We start from the raw sequence: 24,587 nt of genomic DNA, 5'->3' as shown, positions 1-24,587 counted from the left end.
GCTTCTCCACAAAGTCTTTTCCACGGGGCTGCTGTCCAACCACAGCTCTTATCTATCCAAGGTGGTAGCTGCTGTGTGGCCAATATGGCTGGGAATTTGCTCTGCAGAGGGCAGAGCAAAAAGATTGCACCTGAGGAGCTGGTGGTGGGATGACCAACCCATGTCTGCCATGTTCCTTCTTCCTAGGCTAGGACCATGGGGTGTGCATTCTTTAGTCTGGTTGCAGAGCCCAACCAACCATTCCGTGCCCAGTCGCCAGCTCCCCAGCAGGTGACTTCTGCTGTACCTGGAGCCCATGTGGGCTTCTCCAGTGTGATCCTGAATGAAGAAATATCCTCTCCCCAAGTTGCCCTTTGACCTTCCTCCCTCTCTCTCAAACACACACACACACACACACACACACACACACACACCATGACATATGCCATTGAGCACCCCCATGCTATCTTAATTAATTAATTTAAAAATATACTTCCAAAAGAGGAAATAGGAAGGAGCTGGGAGGAAAGTTAGAAGGCTGCAAGTTTAGTGGGCTATGTCTACCAAGGCTGCAGACATTAACATCCCAGTATCAATTGATCCATTGATCGATCGTGGGCTTTCTTGTGTTCTTTGCTACAGCCAGCCTTGGTGTGGTAATCAACCTTTTCTGTCAGTGGACTTTTCATACACTGATTTATAGCCTGTGCATAAAGCCTTCCATACCCCTGACTCTTCATTCCATTGGGCCTCACTTCTAGTCTGCAGAACTGCAGAACAGAACTGCAAGGCTGATTTTTGCTGGCCCTTTCCTGAAACTTGCTATGAATCTCCTGGCCTATCCTAATGGCAACAGTGATGGTCATGTGATTTCACTTCACTCCTGCTCAGCTCAGCCAGTCTACTCACTATGCTCTCTTGCATCGGGCAATGTTCCTTTCCTCAGTATGGCTCAAAGATTTCATCATCTGATGCTAGACTAAGTAGCTAACCTGGAGTGTGCTGAGAGTTGTTTTCCAACTTCACTGGTGACTCTCCAAGTTTGGACAAACTCTCTGATGGTGTGTAATCCATGTTTGGGGAAGAGGCTCAAATGGGCCAATGGCAGACCCCATTTGAGAGCACAGTAAAAACAATTTACACACAGTAGCCTACTAGCATGCAGCCCTGGTGTACCGACTGTGATAGGTAATTCTCCGTACAATTAGACCCACAACATGTGCTGACCATCCATGAGGAGTTTGGGTGGTTTATGCCAAGCTTGCTTTGTGAAATACTTTCTCCATTTTCTTTCTTCGGTACCTCATGGAGGCAGGTAAATCCACAGACTTACATGCAAGGGAAAATAGAGAACTAATTGAACCTTTATTTTATTCCTTGCTTGCTCCCATGTCTTCAAAACTGGCTTAAAATAGTCAGGTAACCAGTTGGCCACAACTCATCAGAAGCAGAGCGCATGTCCGCAGTATTTCACGTTCCCGTGCTGCCTGCTTCTGCTGGGGAAAGCTGGTGCTATTCATCTCTCTGTTGTTCCTAGAGCACAGGGTGGAAGCAAAGGCAACTGGGCTCTATTTTGAGCCATGTGAGTTTCAGAATTCGCACAGCCCAGCGTGAGCTCCTGGAGGCGACAGACACAGTGGGAATTCCTGCAGTTACTACTTCCCACTGTGTGAGCCAGCCCCACTAGCCAAGCCCTTCCCTGGGCATGGGCTTGTGAAACTTCAAGAGGTGCAGACAGTCACTGCTTTGTAGTGGGTGTGCTGCAGTAAGCAAAGAAAGTGGGAGTCTGTGTGCACTTAGGGAGAAAGGCTCTCCCCGTTTGTTCCCCTTGGAAGATGTGGCCACTCACTGGCATTATCACTTTAGCGTTTGTTACTCTAGGTCTGAGTTCTGCAGCTTTGCTCTCCTCCTCAGTCCTCCAAAGTCCCTGTGGCCACTTGAAGGAAGCAGCTGTGCATCTGGGTAGCAGGAGACCAGAGGCCAGAGACACAGATCTCCCTGTAAAGCCCAGGACGCGCTGTGTCACATTTTTACTGTTTTTTTTTTTTTTAATTGGATGGAAACTTTATTATTTCAAATGAACTTCAAATGAAGTTTCTGGTTTCAAGATACATAAAAGATTTATAAAAATTTTGCAAAATACATAAAAGATGTATAAAAATCAACAGATCTTTTGGTTATTTCTGCCTTTAAAAAAGTATAATGTTTAGTCTGATGCTTCATTGTGCTTGTTTTGGGAAGGTAACGTGTGCAAATAAACGTGTCTTTTATTTTTATTTATTTACATTTTATGTGTGAGTGCTCTGTGTACCTGCAGACCAGAAGAGGACATCAGATCCAGATGGTTGTGAGCCACCACGTGGTTGCTTGGAATTGAATTCAGGACTTCCAGAAGAGCAGCCAGTGCTCTTAACTACTGAGACATCTCTCCAGCCCCATCATAGGTGTCTTTTTTGGTTGTCTCCACTTTATTGAGTTTTGTGACAGACTGGAGAGATGACAGTAATTTAGAGCACTTGATACTTTTGCAGGACCTAGGTTCGGTTCCCAGCAAGTAGTTCACAGCCATCTGTAACTCCAGTTTCAGGGGATCCAACACCCTGTTCCGGCTTCCACAGCCATAGCACAATATGGTACATACATACATGCAGGCAAAACACTTACACATGAAATAAAAATAAATCTTTCACAATAGCCTAAGGTAGAAACACTGTAGGGCCCCAGCCATGTTTGGATCAACAAACAAGTAACTGTCTACATAGAACATGGAATATTATTCTTCCTTGAAAAGGAAAATGCTGACTGGCTACAATGGTGATGAATCTTGAAGAGAATGAAGGAGAATAACGCAATCACACAGAAGACAAATGCCAAAAAAAAAAAATTAAGCATAGTGGTTAAAAAATATTTTGGTCCACAGCTGTCTCATTTTATTCAGACATCTCAAACAACATTGGAAACCTCCTTTCTCCTTCAGCATGAAGACATCCACTCCCATCTCCTCCTTTGCCAGACCATGCTTCTGTGGGCTGAACTCATCATCTAAGGGTTCCATTCTGCCATATTTGTTTTATTCCAGGTGTCAGGAAGGACTCCCATTCTCAGGGAATTGTTCTCAGGGACTTTAGCCTTTGCTGGGTTCATCCAATGCAGCCTTGGCTAGAACCCAGACTTGAGCCCAGACACACATAGCATAGTCCACGAGAGCTCACTCCGGGGCTCCGGACCTGGTGGAGGTCCCTTTAGAACACATCTGTTCTTGATTATTGCCAGGATGGCAGACTCAGAACTGTGAACTTGAACTCCCATCATGGTGGTAGGAAGAAAGAAAGACATGACTGTTGAGCAGACAGATTTAGGGCAGGGAGTGACCTGAAGCAACCTCTTGGGTAGTTTTACCTGGATGAGACTCTGCCAGAAGGTTAGGGTGGAGCCACAATCTTTACAGCAGTGCTCAGGAAGACAGCCCCATGCTGTAGCGTGAATAACCCCTTATACACTGAGAGGGATTCAGTGTATGCACAGATGGTATGTATGTATGTATGTATGTATGTATGTATGTATGTATGTATGTACATGTGTGTGGATGCATTGGGTGTGTGTGCCCCTCTGTGTGTGTGTGCCTATGCATCCATGCATGCATTTCTCTCTTCATCTCTCCTTCCCTTTGTTAGCTTAGAGTTATTTGTCTACAGGTTCCTTCTCCTCTGGAGCAGTGCTGTCTTTTCACAGACCTTGCAACCCTGGAAGCTGCTGAATAGTCATTGTAGTAGAAAATGTCTAAACCCAGTGTGCATGTACACGTGTTCGTGTGCACAACACATACACACACACACCACACACCACACACACTATACACATACAACACACACACAATACACACACAACACACACCATACACACACACCACACACCACACACACACACCACATATACACAACACACAACAAACCATACACACACCACACACACACACACACACACAGAGAGACACACACACAGACAAAACCTCCCTTGCCTGGATTCTGTGCATCTGTAGTGTATAGTGAATGGATGAACACTTTTCATTTTGCTATTAAAGATTTTAAAATCTTGAACTTTCATCTGTACAAATACACAATGGGATGTTGCAGCTACATGCAAGCCATCAATCTGTAAGCCTTGTCAGCTCTGAGCGTAAGTGAGAACCCTCAGGAGTATCACTGGCTCCCATCCCACTTGACCTCCAAAGGGTACTTATCCCTTCTGGGCTGCTCACCTATAGTCACAGTCCAACAGAGTGCCCATGGTGTCATTTGCACCAAACCCCCTACACTATCCCAAACCGTAAGTCACATGGGCCTGGGTTCTTGCCAAGGGCACTCCATCTGGCTGTCTATCCCAGAGTTCTGGTTTACATAGTATCTACTCATGTAAACCAAGAAGAAAGGCCCACCTCTATCCACCCCACTTACCAGGCTGTGAATAGGGGAATGGGTTTATGCTCTAAATACTTGAGCTCCAGAGCCTCAGCCTCTGTGTTCACACACACACACACACACACACACACACACACACACACACACACACACACACACACACAGGTTTTTGTGGTATCCCTGGTTTGGGACTAAGTCACAAGAAGCTGCCACATATATGCAGAATATCTGCTGTCATCTCCAGCTTCAGGGACTGAATTTGGTTGGTCACAGGGAAACTCTTGTACCATTAATGGATGAATCAATGGATATTCCTTTTGCAATTGAGTTCCTGTTTCTTCCTCTCTGATGACAGACAGCCACAGTCCCAAGACACAGTCTATGACATTATCCTGAGGGACTCCCTCTCCCGCCATACCAAAGTGACAGTGTTAGGTCCTCAGTGTTATCTCCTGGCTCTTCTGCACATCTTGAATCATGCTACATGACTCAGGCAGTTACTAGCTTCAGTTCACTTTTATCTAGATTTTTCATGCCTGATTTTGAACCTCGACTTACTCCTCTTATTTTAGAACAAAACCTCACCTTTGGTCTTTTAGATCCAGACATCTATAAGATGCTCTGGACTTTGAAAGATTTTCACAGACCAGACACACAGGCTGGAGGCCAAGAGGTACAAGAATGGTGAACATGTGGTTTGTGCTCTTCCCCACAGAGGGAAGATGGGAAACTCCTGGGGCCTCATTCTGTAGATTCTAGGCAGATCAGGGTGGCGGGCAATGGGAAACAAGAACTGTCCAACCCAAAGACTGGTTTCAAGGTTGAGGCGTGTGTGTGTGTGTGTGTGTGTGTGTGTGTGTGTGTGTGTGTGTGTATTGTAATTGGTCCAGGGATGTGGGGTCATCGTTGCTGGATTAGGGAGGAAGTTGCTGCATTCCAGTGCTGGTCTGTGGAGTTACTGCAAACTCTACTCAAGATACCATGTCAGCAACTGACATGACTACATTGTACATTCAAGTTTATTCAAGTACTGTCTCTATGATGGGCAGTTGGCATGCCAACTGTATTTCAAACACTCTTATGATCTCTTTTGATACCATGGGACATACTTGGGACATACTTAAATCCCAGATATTATCCACCAGTGCTTTCCCCACTCTTTAGACAGGACACAGAGAGTATGTCTAACTAGTTGCCATGAGGCTTTTCAGTTTTCTCCTTTTGTTCCATATTACATAAGAGGTTCCAGAGTTCCATGACCACCATTTAGTCATTCCCTAACACACCACCCAAGACAGTCCTACCCCAATGAGGGACTAGATCCAACTTTCTTCAATTGTTGAGTTTTCTCCAGCCATCTCCTCTGCCATCAGCCATTTCTATGGCATAACCCTTTGCTGTCTCCCTTCATCTGTGTCTTTTCCCAGTAACTCAGAAAGTTCTGCTGGCCTGCTACACCATGGTTCCCAGACTAACAGACCCCTTAATAGGAGTAGACTCCTGCAGCAGGCCCTGGAGGCTCTTTTGTATGGTCTGAGTTAGACATGGTGGGCATGGGTAGAGGACAAGATTTTGATGTTTCTTTCAAATGTTAAACATTTCTAAAAGTTTACTGTGGGTGGGGAGACTAGGCTGCTAAAGACCCATCACAGTGTCTCACTGCAGTGCTGAGGTCTCATGGTTAATTATAGACGTGGGAAACCCAGCATCACCAAATCACCATGTTGTATTTGAGATCTGCTGGTCTAATGAGGGTATGGCCCATGCTTGGACTTTCCATAGGTCAGCTCAGCACAGCGTGACACAAGCCCCTGCTTTCTACCCCTCTCTCCTTCATCTCATCAACCCACCTGACTAAGACACACAGCCTGTAGGCTGCATCCCAGAGGAGGCTCAGGAAGGAAAAACTGAACTGCTGTTTCTCAGGAAAATGTTCCCAGTGAAGTACCCCTTGCAAAGTCCCTTCAGTAGTTGACCTACAAAGACCATCTGAAAGGATCAAGCTGGATATTTTTCCCCCAATGGTCTTTCTGGTCTTCAAAGATCTGAGCCAATGGTTTCAGGCTGGGTTGGTGTGTGCACTAATATTAGACACGTGTTTGGGTTCATCTTGAATCTCACCATATGTAATGGTGTCAAAGGGGCCCCAAGTGTTGGGAGCCCTCATCATACTATCCACACCATGTAAGACAGGATATTCCCAGGGAGATCTTACTTGAGGCGGGGTGTATTCGCCATACTTGACATTAATTTTTAGGATAAAACTCGTGGTGAAACTTGGCGGGTTCCGTGGTGGGCGGGGTTCATCAAGGCAGAGGAACAAACATGCCAGGCAGAAAGAGCTTAGGTGGCAAGTTTTATTAGAAGGCTGTGGGGGAGGGAGAGGTGAAAAGAGGCACAGAGACACAGAGGACAGAAAAGAACAGGGAGACAGGGAAAGTCCCGCCTGCCCCAGGGGAACAGCGGGAAAGAGAGAGGGAAAAGGAGCCTAAGCGGGTGTTCTTTCTTTCTTTTAAAGGGGTCCTTTGCACCTGGGCTGACCAGGGCACTGCCTGAGTACATTCTGCCAGGTGACAGGGGCAGACCGCATAATGCCTGAGTCCTTACATTAATGCCTCACCTTGTTCTTTCTAGCTGGCTGCCTCCCGTTCACATTTAAAGGTGGGAGCAAAGGCCCCACTCTACTGGCACTGCGAAACCGTACAGACACTCGGGGGCAGATGAGCAATGACTCTGCAGAAGATGCGGCGGACTCCTGCAACGCAACAGGTATGAATGAACCTTTGGTGACACCAGCCTCCTTAGGACCACACTGCCAACCCGTCCCTGTGTTCTCTGTCATGATGAGCTGAAACTTCATGAGCAAAGTGTCCAGGAAAATCACCCATAGCTTGGAGGGACATTGTGACCGTGTGATGCCAGAAAAGGACAGGAATAGAGAAGTGGTCTTACTCAGACTTCTGAAAATGCTTTCAGTGATTTCTTATGTTCTGAAGTTGGAACATTCACCTTCTTGACAAATGCCATCAAATTAGTAATTTATCCTGACAGTGGAGTTCATCCTCGCCCACCAACAAAAACAGAGTAGTGTGAAGATAATAGCCACTATTTACATCTGATGGCTTTATTGCTAAACCAAGTATTGACAAAAAATGCTCTTAATTAAATTAATCTTTTTTATCAACCCAGACTATCAGAACCTTCAAAGTAATTTTTCCAAATGCAGAATGGGTATCTCTTTCTGTTATAAGGTAGAGAACAAGGGATCCTCTTTTGTGTATGAGGTATATAAACTCATGTATTCTCACACCATATAGGGCACTGATGATTGGACAAAGTCATGATCCCACCCAAGTCTAGCTGGGTGAGCCAATAAGTTATTGAAGTCACTTAACAGAAGTGTGGGTGACTCAAGGACAGCTACACCAATGGAAAGCTCACTCTAGCATAGGCTTATGACCCCAAACAGTGCCATCCCTTAAGCTCCCTGCCAGACGCTCCAACTGCTTACTTCTCTGAGGAATTACATCACGTGAGTCTTTTAAATGTCTAAGTTTCCTCTGCTGGGAGGGAATACTTGAATTTAAGGGAAGCAGTAACAATGACACAGCACCAACTTCAACTTCTGCCCTCTTAGGTCTTTTTTGCGTGTGTCTATGGAAACCAGGTCTTCTGCACCTGGCCACAAAGGTCTCTGTTTAGCTGAGTGTGCCCGACTGCCTCCTTCTCTTATAAATACTGTTTTAGTGCTTTTCATAAATGGATTACTCTTAACAGGGGGCAAGAGACAACCCTTGCTTCTAGCATTGCTTTCCACCTGGGGCATGTGACACCCAGGGAGAGAACAGGTGCTGTATTTCAGAGACTGAGCAGTATCCTGAAGAAAGTAAAGTTCATAAGAGGTTCAGCAGCCAGTGCAGGAGAGCTACAGGCAAGAGTGGTCCCAGATCACTGGCTGTGCACAGCCCTGGGCAGATGCAGGGGAGAGCATCTTGGCCACAGATGAGAGCCAAATGTCAAGACTAGACGCCATTCTGTCTTAGCCAGTTTGGAGGAGGGAAGGTGGCCAAGCTTTACAAGGTGAGTAAACAAGGAGTAGAGACCACAGGGCCAATGGTGTAGAGAGGAGCAAGATTCTGCAGTCCTCAGAGGACATGGGAGTTGGGGAAATAGGCAAATGAGAAGCCAAAGCATACAGCAATGCAATGAGTCTGCTGTGGGATTAACGGCAGGCAAGTATGATGCACAGATACCCAAGAAGAGAACCTTTGGCAGCTCAGAGAGTGACATGCCATGAGAGCCTGGTGTCATGTGACTCCATAGAAAGAACAGAAAAGAGAGAAGGGGCCTTCTTGGGCAGGCTTTGTTTTGGACTTCTGCCCTGGATCATGCTGTTACAATGAGGAAGCTTGCAGAAGATGCTGGTGTGGGAGTAATGACTGTGCTTTAGGTATGTTGAAACTGAGGGCCCTTTTCATCCAAACAATGCTGAGCAGACAGACATACGCTATTCCCTTTCCTTGACTTCCTAGGGGCTCTCAGGAAAACCAGTCATTGAAGGTTTTCTTCTTGTTGTTATTGTTGAGACAGTGTCTTGGGTGGCCTTGAACCCATTAGGTAGTCAAAGGTGACCTTGAACTTCTGATCTTCCTGCTGTAGTGGGCTTTCTTGGGCTGCCCAGCCCCCAAATCATGACCTGGAGACTTAATGTTAGTTATGAATGCTCGGTCTTATGTATGTCCCTCTAGCTCTTATAACGTAATTTAACCTGTTTCTCTTCATCTGTGTTTTATCTTGGGGCTTTTTATGTTTCTTTCATTCTGTATGTCCTACTTTCCCTGCTTCTTCTGTTTGTCTGTTTGTCTGCCTGGCTGGCCCCAGGCATCTCCCTTTCTTTCTCCCTTATTCTCTCCTCTTTTCTCCTCTGGAGCCTAGAGTCCACCTATTACTTATTCTCTCTGCCCGCCAGCCCCACCTATCCCACTACAGCCTAGCTATTGGCCATTTTTATTAGATCAGTCAAGTGACTTAGGCAGGCAGAGCAACACCTCTTTAGATCGTTAAACAAATGCAGCATAAACAAATGTAACATAACCTCACATAGTGAAAGTAATATTCAGCCACATAAACAACTATGCAACCCACCATTACATAGTTAAAGTGCTGTCTTTCCCATCATACGCATACCATAGTGCAGGCAGGCTTGCTTCTTCAGTGAGCATTTGTGCCACCAGTACTCACCAGGCTGTGCTCCCAGAAGACATGGAGTCATCAGTGGTGAGATGGATGACATGGTGTTTTATCACAAACATAGAAGCAAGAGTAGCTAATGCACTCCCTAGGATGAAATTCAAGACTTCTGATAAATGGTACACCTCTTCCTTCTGCTGCTGGTCTTTCTTGAAGTCACCTTGACTAGGTGCCCTTCCTGGAAGGGCACTGTTTGGGTGTTTCTCCCCTGAACACCTGCCACTCTTCTGTGGCATAGCCCAAGTGGGTCCCACTGAGCCAGTTTCTCTGTGCGAATGTTCAGCTGGCTGTGGGGATTGTTCAAGGACCGCAGCCAACAACACCCACAGTTTGTTCTGGCTCCAAGCCTGTGGACTTGAGCCAGCTCCCAAGTACACACAGGATCTCTAGGAGGAACTACATGGCTGACTGTGATGCCCCAGCCGGTCTTACTCCTCAGTGAGTACACACTAGTATCTTGGGATATGAGTTCTGCAGCCCAGACACAACAAATGCTAGGGCAGGAAGGTGCTAGAAGCCATGTGTTCCAGAATAGGAGGAAGCCTACGGTGACATGTTGCATCCTTTCACCTTGTTGATATGTTTTGGGGATTTGAAAAATCATCCTTGCTTTGGTGACATCAAACTCCTGTATTCTCTCTCAGGGAAGCTCACAGGGATGGAAAAGCAGAGAGTCTCCTGGCCCTTTCTGTCCCTCAGCCCTGTATGCTCCTGAGCTATCAGCCATGTCTAGGAGGATCAAGGTGACTGAGGCAAAGAGCCTCAGGGTCTAGGTGGAGGTGGGAGGTCCCTGGAAGCTTGGGTTATGCTTTATGGCTGTGTCTTACCACACTCAGAAAAATCATAAGCATCTCTAGAACCTGGAGAAATGGAAAGTCTGTTCTTGCCTCCCTTGCTCCCCTGCCCAAAGAGACTGGTAGAGACAAAACCTATAAGGAAGGATATCACCTCACACAGATAACTCCCATTATTGCCTTCTAGAGGACCTGGCTATCATGATCGAAGACCCAGATTGAGGTATGGGACAAGACTACAGGGCCTTCAGTCTGCTGTTAGACATAGGTGTCATACCCATCTGTCTAGTTAAAAATTATTGACGAGGTATGATCGGTCATATTCACTGTCAGTGCAATGAATTGCAAATACTTGGGAAGACATGTCTCTTAGTTTATTTCTCTCAGAAGTGTTTTAGATAATATTAACAGGACAGAATATCCCCTCAAATGTGGGCATCTCAGGAGCTGGATCCCCGACTAAGTGAAAAAAGGAAATGGGAGAAGTCATCTGAGCAGCAACATCCGTCCCTCTCTTTCCTGGCTGTCTATGCCATGTGACCAGCTGCCTCATGTTCTCACTTTGTTCAGGCTTTCCCACCTTGATGAACGGCATCCACAAACTGTGAGCTTTTTCTTGTGTTGCTTTTGTTGACTGACTGTTTCATCCAGGCACTATTTTTTTTTTTTTTTTCCGAGACAGGGTTTCTCTGTGGCTTTGGAGGCTGTCCTGGAACTAGCTCTTGTAGACCAGGCTGGTATCAAACTCACAGAGATCCACCTGCCTCTGCCTCCCAAGTGCTGGGATTAAAGGTGTGTGCCACTACCACCCGGCTATCCAGGCATTATTTTATCACAGTCAACCCACCAGATTGCAAACAAATCTGAGACCTGCCCTGATAACTCAGGGCAGCCTTCATTTCACTAGGGTGAGCTATCCTTGGAATAAGCACAATATGTGCACATCACCTCTGAGAGATGCTGCCTAATGTCTAATCTACTAGTTAATTTTCTAGTTGCCATGACAAAGTATCTTACAAGAAGCAAACAAGGCAGAAGGGGTTATTTTGGCTATTTTGGTTATTTTGGTTATTAGTTGGAGAGTTCAGGATATGTGGCAGGCAAGTGACCCTCAGCAGCAAGAAGGGCAGCTGGTCGTGTTGCACTGAAGAATGAATATGCTCAGATAGCTTCCTCCCTTTTATATAGTCCAATACTCCTAGCAGGCATTGGTGCTGTCATTTTAAAGAGTGAATCTTGAGCCCTCAATTAACCTAATCAAGATGATCCCCACAGGCATGCCCAGAGGCTAACTTAATTTAAATAATCCCTCATTGACTGGCATTCATGGAAGTTTGTCTCCTAGGTGATTCCAGATTCTGTCAAGTTGACAATACTAACCATCAAGTATGTGAAAACAGGTTTCTAATTTTAGGGCAGTGAAAGGTTCCCCACATATTGTCACCAGTGCTCATTGCAATAGAACTGTGATTCTGAGGTTGATATTTGACCTTTCCACACAAGATGTCCTTGGTTCTTGTTTAGGTTAGATACTGAAAGCCCATTATCATAGTGAATGAGGCCCACAGAGCCCTTCAAACCCCTAGCAGGTCCTTCTCTCATAGGTAGAGAACCCAGTCCCTATCAACCCTGCTTCCTGCCTCTCTGGTCCTCTTAGTGTTCTTCATTGTAACACACTCAAGTGTAGCCACCATTGTTGTCAGTCTGCTGCCCAGACCAGGTTAATTTTTATAGCTATCTCTCTGCACCTCAAATGGATTCCTACAGTGTTAAAAGCCCCACTCCTTCATGGTCACACCTGTGATGTCCGGTGCCCTCTGGAAGAGCAGCATGGTCATAGTGAGGCAATGTCCTCTGCATGCGTCAGAGATTAGAATCCAGCCCTGGGGGCCTGAGATGACATGACGTCTGCTCTCCAGCCAGCTCACTGACAGCAACCTGGTAATGAGTTCTGGCTTCACCATGGGTTAAAAATTCCCCCTCCCCAATGGAGATGGAGAAAGAGTTGAGTATTTGTAGAAGATCACATTTCAAAAATAAGCCTGCCCCGCCAACCCCCCTCTCCCCCCCCCCCCAGTTTTCTTTGCAGTTTACTGTAGCTGGAGCAATCCCCTTTGAGACAGGTGGCAGCTAGACTTCCTCGGGGCATGCAAATTTCAAGACTTGACCCAAGGTAGCTCAACTTGCTAGGGCTCACATACTGTCTTAAAAGAAATACAGATATAAATAAGCCCAACAGCACTGAGCTGGCTTGCACATCTCTTTGCCTTGTCTTTCTGCTGTCCTTTCTTTCATCCCAAGTTAAAAAGGGATTGCTTGTGGACTCCCCCACATCATCTCCATGTCACAGAAAGGTCCCTCTATCTGAGTGATTCCTCTGACCTTCAGCTAAGTGGCTATTGTTCTTTAACATCTGTGTAGGTGTGCCCAGTTTTCAGTCCCCCCAGAACTAGCAACATATCCCAGTACAAAAATCATAAACTCACTTAAATTATTATGGGATTACTTTGCAACTTATTTTTTATTACTTGACTCAGTGGTTCTCAAGGATGAACTTCCTATATGTTGGCATGTCCTCGGTGTCAAGAGGTTGGTTGGACAAGCCTGAAGGAGTTTATGAAGCCTCCCCTCACCTATTCTCCAAACACGCACGCGCGCGCACACACACACACACACACACACACACACACACACACACACACACACACATATCACATATAATATAATATATATATATATATATATATATATATATATATATATGCACTCACTTTTATGTTCACCCATACATGCAGACCCACATACATGTATACACATTCATGTAGATATTCATAACCACATATGCACATAATACATGGACACACGTGGAATTTACTACCCACTCCTTTATGGTGCCAGGATGTTCTGTTCTTATATCTGCTGCTATCCACCCCTCTCCTTTCCTTCATGTGGACTTTCCTGGTGGTAAAGCCACTTCCTTGGTATCTATAGACTCAGAAAGGACACAGCTCGATGCCAGAATTTGTAGTGCCTGCTCCAGATTTGTAGTGCCTCATGTCTGGCATGCATCGAGTTCTTCTGAAGAAATATATATATTAAAAAAAAGAGCTACCATGTTTAGCCATATCAGGGATTCTTTTGTTTGTGAACATATTCATGCCTGGGTAATTAGTTAGCCTCCAGGTTGTGGGCTGGCATCTGTCAGCTGATTCCCAGTACCTGGTGTTCTGCAAGTTTCTTTTTCTGGTGAGGAATTGTGGCCAGGCCTCTGAAGTCAGCAACGGGGACTTCTTATCAAATTACGTCCTTCCGTTTCAGCATACAACAGCAAACAGCTTCGTAGCTACTCTTCTTTAAATGCACACAAGGCGTTTAACTGAGCTGCTGTAACCCACAGGCACAAGGGCCTCCCCTTGTCCAGGGAGTGATTGTTTCAAGGTCCCCGAGGATGTGTGACACCATAGTGAACCCTGTGGCCTGGTGCTTTTCATCTCAGCTAAGCACTTGCCGTGTATCTTGGCCACCATGTTTACATTTTAAAGTGGGACAACAAAACTAGCCGAGTTAGTTCCTTTATTTGTTTATATTCTTGCTCAGTTTCACTGGTAGACAGTTCAGTCTTAATAAGATTCTCGGCCACCCCAGGAAATGGTTGCTTTTCTTTCTATATTAAGAACTTTCACTTTTTAACATGAAGACAGTGCTTTAGCCTTCCCTTTCCTCCCCCTCCTCTCTATCTTTCTCCCTTCCTTTCACATATCTGAATCACTGACATGCTATTCTTGCACCCTGGTCATTACTCAAATCAAGTAAGAGTCCCCTGAACACCACCCCAGAGGCTTGATAGCACCTCAAGTTGATCTGATAACTGAGACAGCTGTTAAATGACTAGCTGGTAAGCAGTGTACACATTGCAGGTAATCTCCATGAGGGGATGTTCCCGTCTAGGCTGAGATGGAGGGCCATGCCACAAAACTTAATTATGTTGCTCAGAATGGCACACAGCTTAACACTTATGGATTATTTATTTATGGAATTTTCCATTTAATATTTTGGACCTCAGCTGACCTCAGCCGACGGAAACCTTCAAAGCAAACCCACAGGTAATGGAAGGCAGCGATCCTGCTTATTCAACAATTTCCCAACCCACTCTACAGACATCCCAGGGCCTGGCAAACACTTGCCACACTGTCTGATATCTTCTCATCTGTATCTACAAAGCCATCAGTATGCCAACTTCCTCTTATATCCTAGAGAAAATGCCACACAGAGGTATAGTGATGGTGTCTCTTCCAGAAGGTTCTAGGGGGTCCTTATTATTGAAACCAGGGTGTTGAAGCTCAACCCAGCGTCCACTGAACTGGTTCTGCTGTTTCGTGACTGCCAGGGTCTCTTCCTGCATTTTTAAGCTTATTGCTGTTGTTAGATGCACGTGTGTTTATATTTACTATATCTTCCGGGTGGATCAACCCCTTCATCATAAAATGTCCCTCTCCATCCCTCAACCTTCCTCTGCTCCATTCTGTTTTGTCTAATTCCAGCTCTCCTGGAGCTGGTGTCTACATGGTGGCTGTCTTTATCCCCTTACTTTACGGTGCCTGTGTCTTGAAGTCTAAAGTGTGTCTCCTGGATGCAGTGTGATGACTTTTTTTTAAATCCAGTCCAACCATCTCTGCAGCTTGATTGGATTGCTAGCCTGTTAGGGTTAGGCTTAGGCTTAGGCTTAGGGTTATTACTGGTGTTTTGCAGTTTATGCCTGCCATTTGTTTTCTGCTTTCTATATGATTCATTCTCCTTTGTTCTTCTATTTCTCCTTTACTAATTTCTACATCTTAGAGTGGGTACCCTTCTAAAGCAGCCTTTTTATTTCACAAAGGCTTTCCTATTTTCTTCTCGATATTTGGTTTCAACCTCCCAGGTTCTGTTACATCAAACTGCTTCTCAGATTTAGGATCACAAATGGGACTTTCTCTGTGTGGCTTTAGCTGGGGTTGTCTGTCTTCTCTTTGCAGTGACATTTAGCGGGCTAATGTGTATAAATAGTAACCACTGGGAAAGGCCTAGTGTAATAGAGAGACAGAGGACATGGTAGCCAGAGCTCAGAAGCCCTGCTTCTGTGACTGCCTGCACTTCAGCCGCCAAGATATGCTAACTTAAGTGTTGAAAAGTCTCCCGGTGTCTAGGGGAAGAATTCATGGCATTTAATTTTTACCTAACCCCTAAGGAAACATCCTTTGTTTGTTCTTATAGCAGGAAGATGAGAAATTAAAGGAGGGACTCACTTTGTGGTGTGAAACCAATGTATGAGAAGTTAAATAGAAGTACACAGAAACCAAACTCAGTGTGGTCAGAGGAACATGGCCTGTGATAGGTGAGACTAGAAAGATGTTTTCTTTCCTATCCTTTTCCTCGTGGTTTTAACCTTTTGTTTGCTTACTATGATAAAATATATGTAACATAAAGTTTGTCATTTTCACTGTTTTTAAGCATTCAGCTCTATAGGGGTCTATTCATTGATGTTACTATATAGCCGTTACTACCCACCATCCATTACAGGGTATTTCATCTTCTCAGGTGAACCTCTGGCCCCATCCAACACTATTCACTCCTCCTCACTGCGACCCTAGAGAAGACCAGTCTGCTGTCCATCTCCTTGAGCCACCTTTTGAAGATTTTATATATGGAGCCATGTTTATTTGTCTCTAAATGCCTGGCTTATTTCTCTTAGGACAATGTCTTCAGGATTCATGCCCAATGGTAGGACCCATTTGCTCATGTCTACTTGCATTGCAGTCTGGAATAACTTGTCTTCAGCCTGGAGAACTTCCTTTATTAGCCTTGTAGAGAGGATTGGCCAGCATCAGGGCATCTTTAGTTTTATCTGGGAAAGTCTCTGCTTAGCCTTTGTGTTTTACTTTAGCTTTGTTGGATCTGTGTGACCAAGGCTCTTTGCCCTTGACACTGTGTTTTCCCAATGCTTTGCAGCCCCCCACTCCCTCTGGTAACTAACAGGGCTACCGCTGCTCACCCCACCCCTGTTCCTCTATTGCTGTTTTCTCCACATCTCTGAGATTGTCTGTCTTCACTGACCTGTCTTCCTGTACTCTCTCATTTCATCTTTCCTGGAGTTTACTAGTTTCCAGATAGTTACTTTTTTTTTTTTTGATAAATTTGGGGATTTTAAGTCATTATTTATTTTTATTCAAATTTTTCTCCGAAGCTCTGCTGGGTTTTAGTTATTCTCTCTGTTCTGTTTTTTGTTGTTGTTTTGTTTTGTTTTGTTTTTGCTTGTTTGTTTGTTTGCTTGGTTGGTTTGGTTTTGGTTTTGAGACAGGGTTTCTCTGTATAGCTCTGGCCATCCAGGAACTTACTCTGTAGACTAAGCTGGCCTTGAACTCAGAGCTCATCTGCCTCTGCCTCCTGAGTACTGGGATTAAGGGTGAGGGCCTCCATGCCTGGCCTTTCAGTTGTTCTATTTTTCTCTGTTCTGTTTTTTGGTTTGTTTGTTTCGGTTTTTCGAGACAGGGTTTCTCTGTAGCTTTGGAGCCTGGAACTCCCTCCATAGACAAGGCTGGTCTGGCACTCACAGAGATCCCCCTGCCTCTGCCTCCCAAGTGCTGGACTTAAAGGGTATACCACCACCGCCTGACCTATTTTTCTGTTTTTCACCTGTTTAATTTCTGTCAGTCAAACTTGATTGTTCTTTTTGCTTTAGTCCAAGTATTCTGCTGAGCCTTATGATTTCAGTTGTATTTTTTTTATCTCCATAATTTCCACTTGGCTCCTTTGTATAACTTCTATTTTATATTAGTATTTTCTACATGATGTCACAGTGGCATCTAACCTTTTTAATTTTTGTACTGTATGTACATGCTGCACTTACAGTAGTTTGCAGGTCCCTGGACTGTGCACATGCCATGTGGAAGCCAGAGCAGGAGGTTGGGTGTCTCCCTCTACCAGTCTCCACCTTTTTGCCTTGAGACAAGGTCTCTCACTAAACTGAGAGCTCACATTTCTGTTCAGGTGGCAGGCCGGTGAACTCTCCAGATCAGCCCGTCTCATGGCTCTCACTCACACCATGTTGGGGTTACAGGCACATGCAGTCAGGGCAGGCTTTTAGGTGGGTGCTGGGGGTTTGAACTCAGGTCCTTATAATTGCAGGGCAATGGGGATTTAAATTCAGAGCTTTGTAATTTCGAGTAAGCACTCATACCCATTGAGCCATCTCCCCACCCCACCCCCTTTCTTTGTTTTAAACCTTCCTTTCCTTCCTATTCATAGTTTCTGCCAGTTCTGCCAACATGTTTGTAATTGCTGGTTTGGCATAGTCCATGTTAATCTGACATTCATGAACCCCTCAAGCAGATTTTGCTAGCTTTTCCACCTCATGCATACATCCTGGGGACGTCATGCTTTCCTGTTTCTTTGTATGTTAATTACTCTTTGTTGGAAACTGGACCTTTTGGTTAAAATGTAGCAACCTTGAGTACTGGTCCTCTCTCTTCCCATGGCTTGCATTATCTCTTTTCACTGATTTATTTGGCTAATTGCTGGCTGTATTAATTTAAATAAAATCTGTCCTCCCCTATGCACACTGTGCCATACTTCTGAAGCTGCTCATCGGGGAGGGACTACGTTGGGCATTCTACTCTGGGGACAATAGCATAGTAGGAGTCTCTCCTTTGTATACAGCTACTAAGCCCCTTAATTGCCTTGCTGGCTGATTGCTGGATTGTTTTCAGCAATGCCCTGGAAGCATATGTTACCTGATCACAATTTGGCTCCTTTGAAGGAGTTTCTGAGGTCTGTGTTTGATATGTTCTCAGCCCTCATGAGGGTTCCTGCCAACTGCATCACTGCATGCACTTTGAAAAGACAGCTCCCTGGCACCTCCTTGGCTTGCCTCACCTGATGTACAACCTCCTTCTCACAGCTGGGAGAATTGACTGGGGCCATAGTGTTGGCAGTGCCATCGTTTTCAAGATTGAGTCTTCATCTTGTGTCTGCAGTCTGAGCGGGAGAGGAGAGTTCCACCCCTTGACCTCACTCACCTGGCCTTGGCCTAAGCCACAGGCAGCTGGAACAAGATGAGAAACACTGATGTCCCACTGGTCCTAAAAGAAAGCCTTTTACCTGAGCATTCTTGATTTACAGGGGAGAGAGCTAATGTCTGAGCCCTTTGGGAGTTAGTGTTTTTGTGACCTTAGCCCCATGGAATGACAGATTTTAGTTAAGAGAGAGGAGATAGCTTGTGACCTTGGTCTAAGGGTAGCTGTTCTTAGAGGTCTGGGGCAGGGAGGGTCTGGATTCTTGATCTGAGGGTGATAAGGTCTTGTGAACTTTGAGTGGGCGTTCTTGAGCTGGAGAGAGGGATCTTCTGTCCTCTGAGGGAAGGAGCATGCCTTCCTGGTCTGGGGGAGAGGATCTTGTCATTGGTTTCAGTCAATGTCCCAGAAGTCCTCTCTCACTGAGCTAAAGGAAGAGGGCAGCCTAACAGAGCTATGTATTCCTCAACACTTTGCTCGATTTTCTTGAATAGATGTTTCTTCCTTGGCTTCTAGGACTGTTTCCAGAGATTTTTAAATGGACTGTTTTTTCAATAGGTTTCACCAGTTCTACTGGGGAATGTGGCCAAGGAGTTCCATACACTGTCACGAAGGAAGTCAGCAAGTGACTCACTCTTCACATTATACATGGGATTGTCTCAGGGAAAAAGTCTCACTTCTGTCTCTGTGCAGCAGAAAACGCATTACCGAAATGTGGCTGTAAAATGAATGTCATTTTCCATTGACTTCATTTTCAGATGAGTTTTATAGCGGGTGGGGGTGGGCATCCCTGTGTGTGTTGGAGGCCATGGCAAACTAGAAGGGAGCTTCCCGGCTGGGCTTCTCAATGAGTAGTTCCTTTTATGTTGGTGTTTGCTAATTTTATTGTTTTTTTTTTTTTTTTTTTTTTTTTTTTTTTTTTACCACCTAGGTTCCATTCTCATTTGTTGTCTGTCCCAGGTACTTCAAACAAAAGAAAACTTCTCTGGGTGAATGTTTTAACTCACGGAAGCCTACATCTAGCCGGGAACTTGGGTTTGAGGTGCATGGTCTCTGATGGTTGTGTGCAGGAGGCAATGAGAGCAATGGAGGTGTGGCTTCCTCACCGTGGCTCAGCGGTGAGGTACCAGAAAGAGAAGGCAGATCTCCTGCCTCTCAGATCACTGTGCATCACTCAGAGCTGAAGGGCAGCATTAGAATTTCTATCCCAAATGTCCCCACAGACTCATGTTTTGAACATTTGGTCCCCAGCTGGTGGTGCTATTTTGGGAGACTGTGGAAACTTTAGGAGGTGAAGCCTAACTAGAAGATGTAGGTGACTGACAGAAGGTTTCAAGGGTAAATTACGCCTGCTCCCTTCCTGTCAGCTAGCAATTAAAAGTGCCCCCCCAACCCCCGCCACCGCCGCCGGTGCTCTCAACACTATGATGTCCTGCCTAAGTACTGGGGCTGAGTGACTATAGACTGAGCCCTGGGAAACTGTGAACCCAAATAAATCATTCCTTCCTTGACGTTCTTGTCCAGTTTGATCACAGTGACAAAACTTACATAAATAATAAATTCACTGGCACATTTGGAGCCGACATCTGCGGGAGGATCTCTGGGGAGGGCAAGGTTGGATTCTGGTTTGACTGTACCCTTTTTTGACTGAGCCTTTGGTCTCCTCTGCTACTTTGACAATAGGCAGCAGTCTGAACCTGGCTGCAGGCACATAGCCATATTAAGTAGGACTCTGGTAGGGTGGGGTTGGTGACAATGAGGAATATTTGTTGTCTGTAGCTATCAGTAACCCGTGACAAACTTGTTTTACTCATCAGGGTGAACTCTTACAAGTTTGACCTCTTGGTTCCAAGAGTTAAACCCCAAAGACTGTCATTTGTAACTGACATGTGAGAAATGCAGTTTGTCCTTTAGGTCAGCATATAGCTTGGGTAAATAAGCTCCTATATCCATGCCTCCCTTAAACCATAGCTATGGTAAATAATAGTGCCAAGAGAACCATGGCTGTTTTGAGGAACAGTAAATGCGTCTTTCTGCTATTCATATTCTTTTGGTCGAGTGGCAAGGGTTGAGACAAGATCATTTATGTAACCCTGGCCTGGAACTCACAATGTAGACTGTGTATACATCTTGAACTCACAGAGATCTGCCTCCCTCTTTGTCCCAAGTGCTGGGATTAGAGGTGTGTGGCACCATACCTGATTCTTCTACTCTTAATGGTCTTCAACTCCTAATACTTCTCAAGCAAGCACTTCATTTCACAGCCCCAGAGCTGACTGGAACACATGAACAACATCTATAGACACAGACTGTAAGTCAAGAACAAACCCCCATCAATGAAACCAGTGAGCTGATACATCACCGACTAGCGCTTAAGGAGAGGACACGATGATTTTTAAAACTCAGCACCACACTTAGAAACTGACACGTCTTTCATCCCACTGATGGGTCCTGAGATCTATTGTGTCATCTCTGTGATGGTTAGGTGGGGGAGGGGCAGATTTTTGCTAAATGTAAACACCATAGCCATATCCAATCCCCACCCATTGTGGATTTGTTTGAAACCTAGAAATAAAATGCACAAATAAAACCCCACTGTCCCTGGTTGTGTTAGACAGCACTTTTCTTTCACACAGGAGTTTTTATTGGATTAAAATCTGGCAGAAGACTTGGTACTATATGACCAAAAAAATGTCAAGGGAACTTCTAATTGCCACTCTCCTCCTAAACACATCTGTTGCCCACAGTGGGCAGGGCTGGCTCTGCATCATATACGTCATTGCCAGGAAAATGACCTCCGGATGAGGGATGGAGGAGAAACTCTACTGCTGAGAAACTTTAGCCCCTGGGGGTTTGGATACAGGCTGGCAGAGAGAACAATGCAGAGCAGAAGCCCAGAGCTGGCTTCAGCAGTATCCCAGACCAGTGAACACAGATGGGCACTGTACCAGTGACCAAAAGGCTGAGGTCAGTGTGGTGGAGACACCTGCCAGAGTGCCTGGCATGTCCTGCCATCCTTCCCAGATACCGAAAAGAGCTGGAGATGGCTCCATATCCTCCTTTTCCCCTCAGCTACAAGCTGAGCCCTATGCCCATTTCATCACGGTCTGGAAGGATGGTGAACCACTGAGCTTAACGTCTGAGCATGCACAGTCGACCCCATCAGGCTCCTATGTATTCTCACCACAGCTTTCTGAAGCTACTTTCTACAGGTGACTCTGGGGCCTTGGAATATCTTCTTGCCCTCAGTGTCCCCTGCCCTGCTATCATTAGAGTTGCCCCCTTGAACTGTCCAGGGACCAGATTTATATTTGAGGGTTGGTTATTAACGAGGCACTTTTGAAATGAACCTCTTTGAAGTTTCTAAGCATAAGCGTCTATCTATCCAGGAGATGATTCATTATAAGGGCTTCAAGAGATGACACAGGCTGTCTGCGTATCCGTTCATTGAGCATGCATTCAAAAAGAATAAGGGAGCCAATTAAAATTCATTAATTCACTAAGCACTGGGTGCTTGCTTTAAAAGCATAGATAAAATGATAAAATAAAAAGAACTGTGCAGTTCTACCCCTTGGGTAAGCTAGTGGAGGAGGAGACAATTGGCTGGGCCACTTCAGAGCTACATACAACAGCAGGGCTGGGTGGCCAGGTTCCAGAGGGTGGCCTGGAGTGGTGGCTCAGACACTTGAATGAGGAATGAGCAGGAAACTGCAGATATATTTAGTCTGGATTATCCAGCAGCATAGAGAACACAGTGTGTATGTGTGCATGTCTGTGTATTTATATGTGTGTATGTTTGTGTGTCTGTATGTGTGTGAATGTGTATATATGTATGTGTGTGCATGTGTGTATATGTGTATATGTGTGTGTATAGTGTATGTGTATTTATATATGTATATGTGTGTATAGTGTGTGTATTTATATATGTGTATATGTGTGTATAGTGTGTGTAATTATATGTGTGTATATTGTGCACACCCATGTGCATGTGCATGCACTCACATGTTGGGAAACAAGGCCTTCTTTATACAACTGTGAACGCTGAGAAGCTCTGGGAGCTGAAGACCCAAAGAAGCTGATGGCAGAAGTCATGCCACTGTGAAGCTGAGGAGAGCTAATGACGTTAGGAGGGCATCTGCTTCCCTCAGAGGCTGGACTCATGGTTCAGCTGTTAACCCCGTCTTGGAACCCCACAGACACTCCAAGAGTTCATTTTGGCATGTGTTTGGATAGCCCCCAGCCCAGCCCAACTGATCCATGAGGTCAGCCATCATGTTGGGGAATGAGGGTGGGAATGAGGTGACTGGGGAAGCTTGAGAGAATTGTGTAGAGGCATTCAGGGAACCCAGAGCAGTTCTGAATATTTGGGAGTCCTGTATGTCGGAGACAAAGCTGGAAAGCTCCCCAAATATCCTGTGAGGCACGCCAAGGGGCTTGGACTTGGCCCAGGAGCACAATGGGCTTCCCAGGATTTTCAGCAAGGGAGTGGTATGATCAAGGCATCCATCTCCCTAGGCCACTGTGTATAGGAGGCCTGGTGAAGGCAGGGAAGGCAAAACCCAGGCAGGGCCAGTGAGAACAGCAGCAGTCCCTGAGAAGCAAATACAGACATCACAGGGAAATGTCCCACAAGAGTGGTAGCTCCCAACATTGAAGACAGCCCATGGCCTATTGGAAGGAAACCATGCAGAGGCCAGCAGGCCATTTCATGGGCTGTTAGTCATCAGAGCAGAATGTCTGACTGGGGCCTGGGCCAAAGCTACTCAGCAGTGATGTGAGGTAGGAGGTGGTGGCACATGGGAGGGGCTTTGGCATGGAAAATCCTCAGATTCAAATCCTGGCTTCACTGGCATTGCTAAAGGGGAAGACAGAAGCTGTGCCTGCTTTATGAATTAAGCTGTCAGAGATGCAAATGTATAGGAGGGAGGGGCCAGTCTGTCAGTGGCTTCCACTGAAGATCTATGAACACATCCTTGTAGGTAAAGAGGACACTGCACAGTCTCTGGGCACTGAGTGTGTGCTGTGGGCTAAACACCAGGAGATATTACCTCATTTAACCTTTCAAGCAACACTGGAGGTCAGAAACACACAGATATACAACACAATACACAACACAACACTCATACACAACACAACAAACACAACACACACAGAGAGAGAATTCTATTAATTTAAAGGTATTGAAGCTAATAGCCCCCAAATTTTGTGACTAGACCAAAGCAATGCAATCAATAAGAGATTGACACCTACATTCCACCTAGACAGACACATGGTCTTGATGCCTTGATTGGCTCCACACACGTTCATCCAAGGCAGGTCCTCCAGAGACTCTGCCAGCGCTGGGTTCTGTTTTGGTCTTTGTTTCTGTTTTTCATCTAACACATGACTTAAGAATTTTAAAAATGTTTAAAATTTATGGTCTGAAATGAAAACAATATAAAAGGCATACTTTAAGAAGTCTTACTCCTACACCTACCACTTTCACAACAGAGCCATCTGTTCATGAACACACACACACACACAACGAGAGAGAGACATACACACAGAGAGACACACACAGACACACAGAGAGACACACACAAAGAGAGACACAGATACAGAGACAGAGACACACACAGAGAGAGACACACACAGAGACACATACACACACACAAAGAGAAAGAGAGACACATACATACAGACACACAGAGAGACACAGACACACACAAAGAGAGAGAGACACACACAGAGACACACACACACACAGAGACACACACAGAGACACATACACACATGCAAAGAGAAAGAGAGACACACACAAAGACACACACATACACACAGACACACAGACACACACACACACACACACACACAGATGCACACATGAACCACACACTTGTACACTGAAAGATAGAATGAAAGAGCCAGGGAGCAGGCTCCATTTGTTTCCTGGACCTTCCCAAAGTTGCTTCCGTGCTGCACACAAACATGGCAGATGGCATTCCTTTCTTTTCAAAGCTCATGTCATCCAGTCACCATTTCATCTTGCTTTCCTTGGTTGACAATGTGCCCTGGAGATCTTTTCAGGTCCACATGTACATCAGTGGGCTAGGGCAGCTCCA

Source organism: Cricetulus griseus, chromosome 2 (genome assembly GCF_003668045.3).
Source record: "Cricetulus griseus strain 17A/GY chromosome 2, alternate assembly CriGri-PICRH-1.0, whole genome shotgun sequence".
Classification (NCBI taxonomy): domain Eukaryota; kingdom Metazoa; phylum Chordata; class Mammalia; order Rodentia; family Cricetidae; genus Cricetulus; species Cricetulus griseus.
This window is presented reverse-complemented; position numbering follows the sequence as displayed.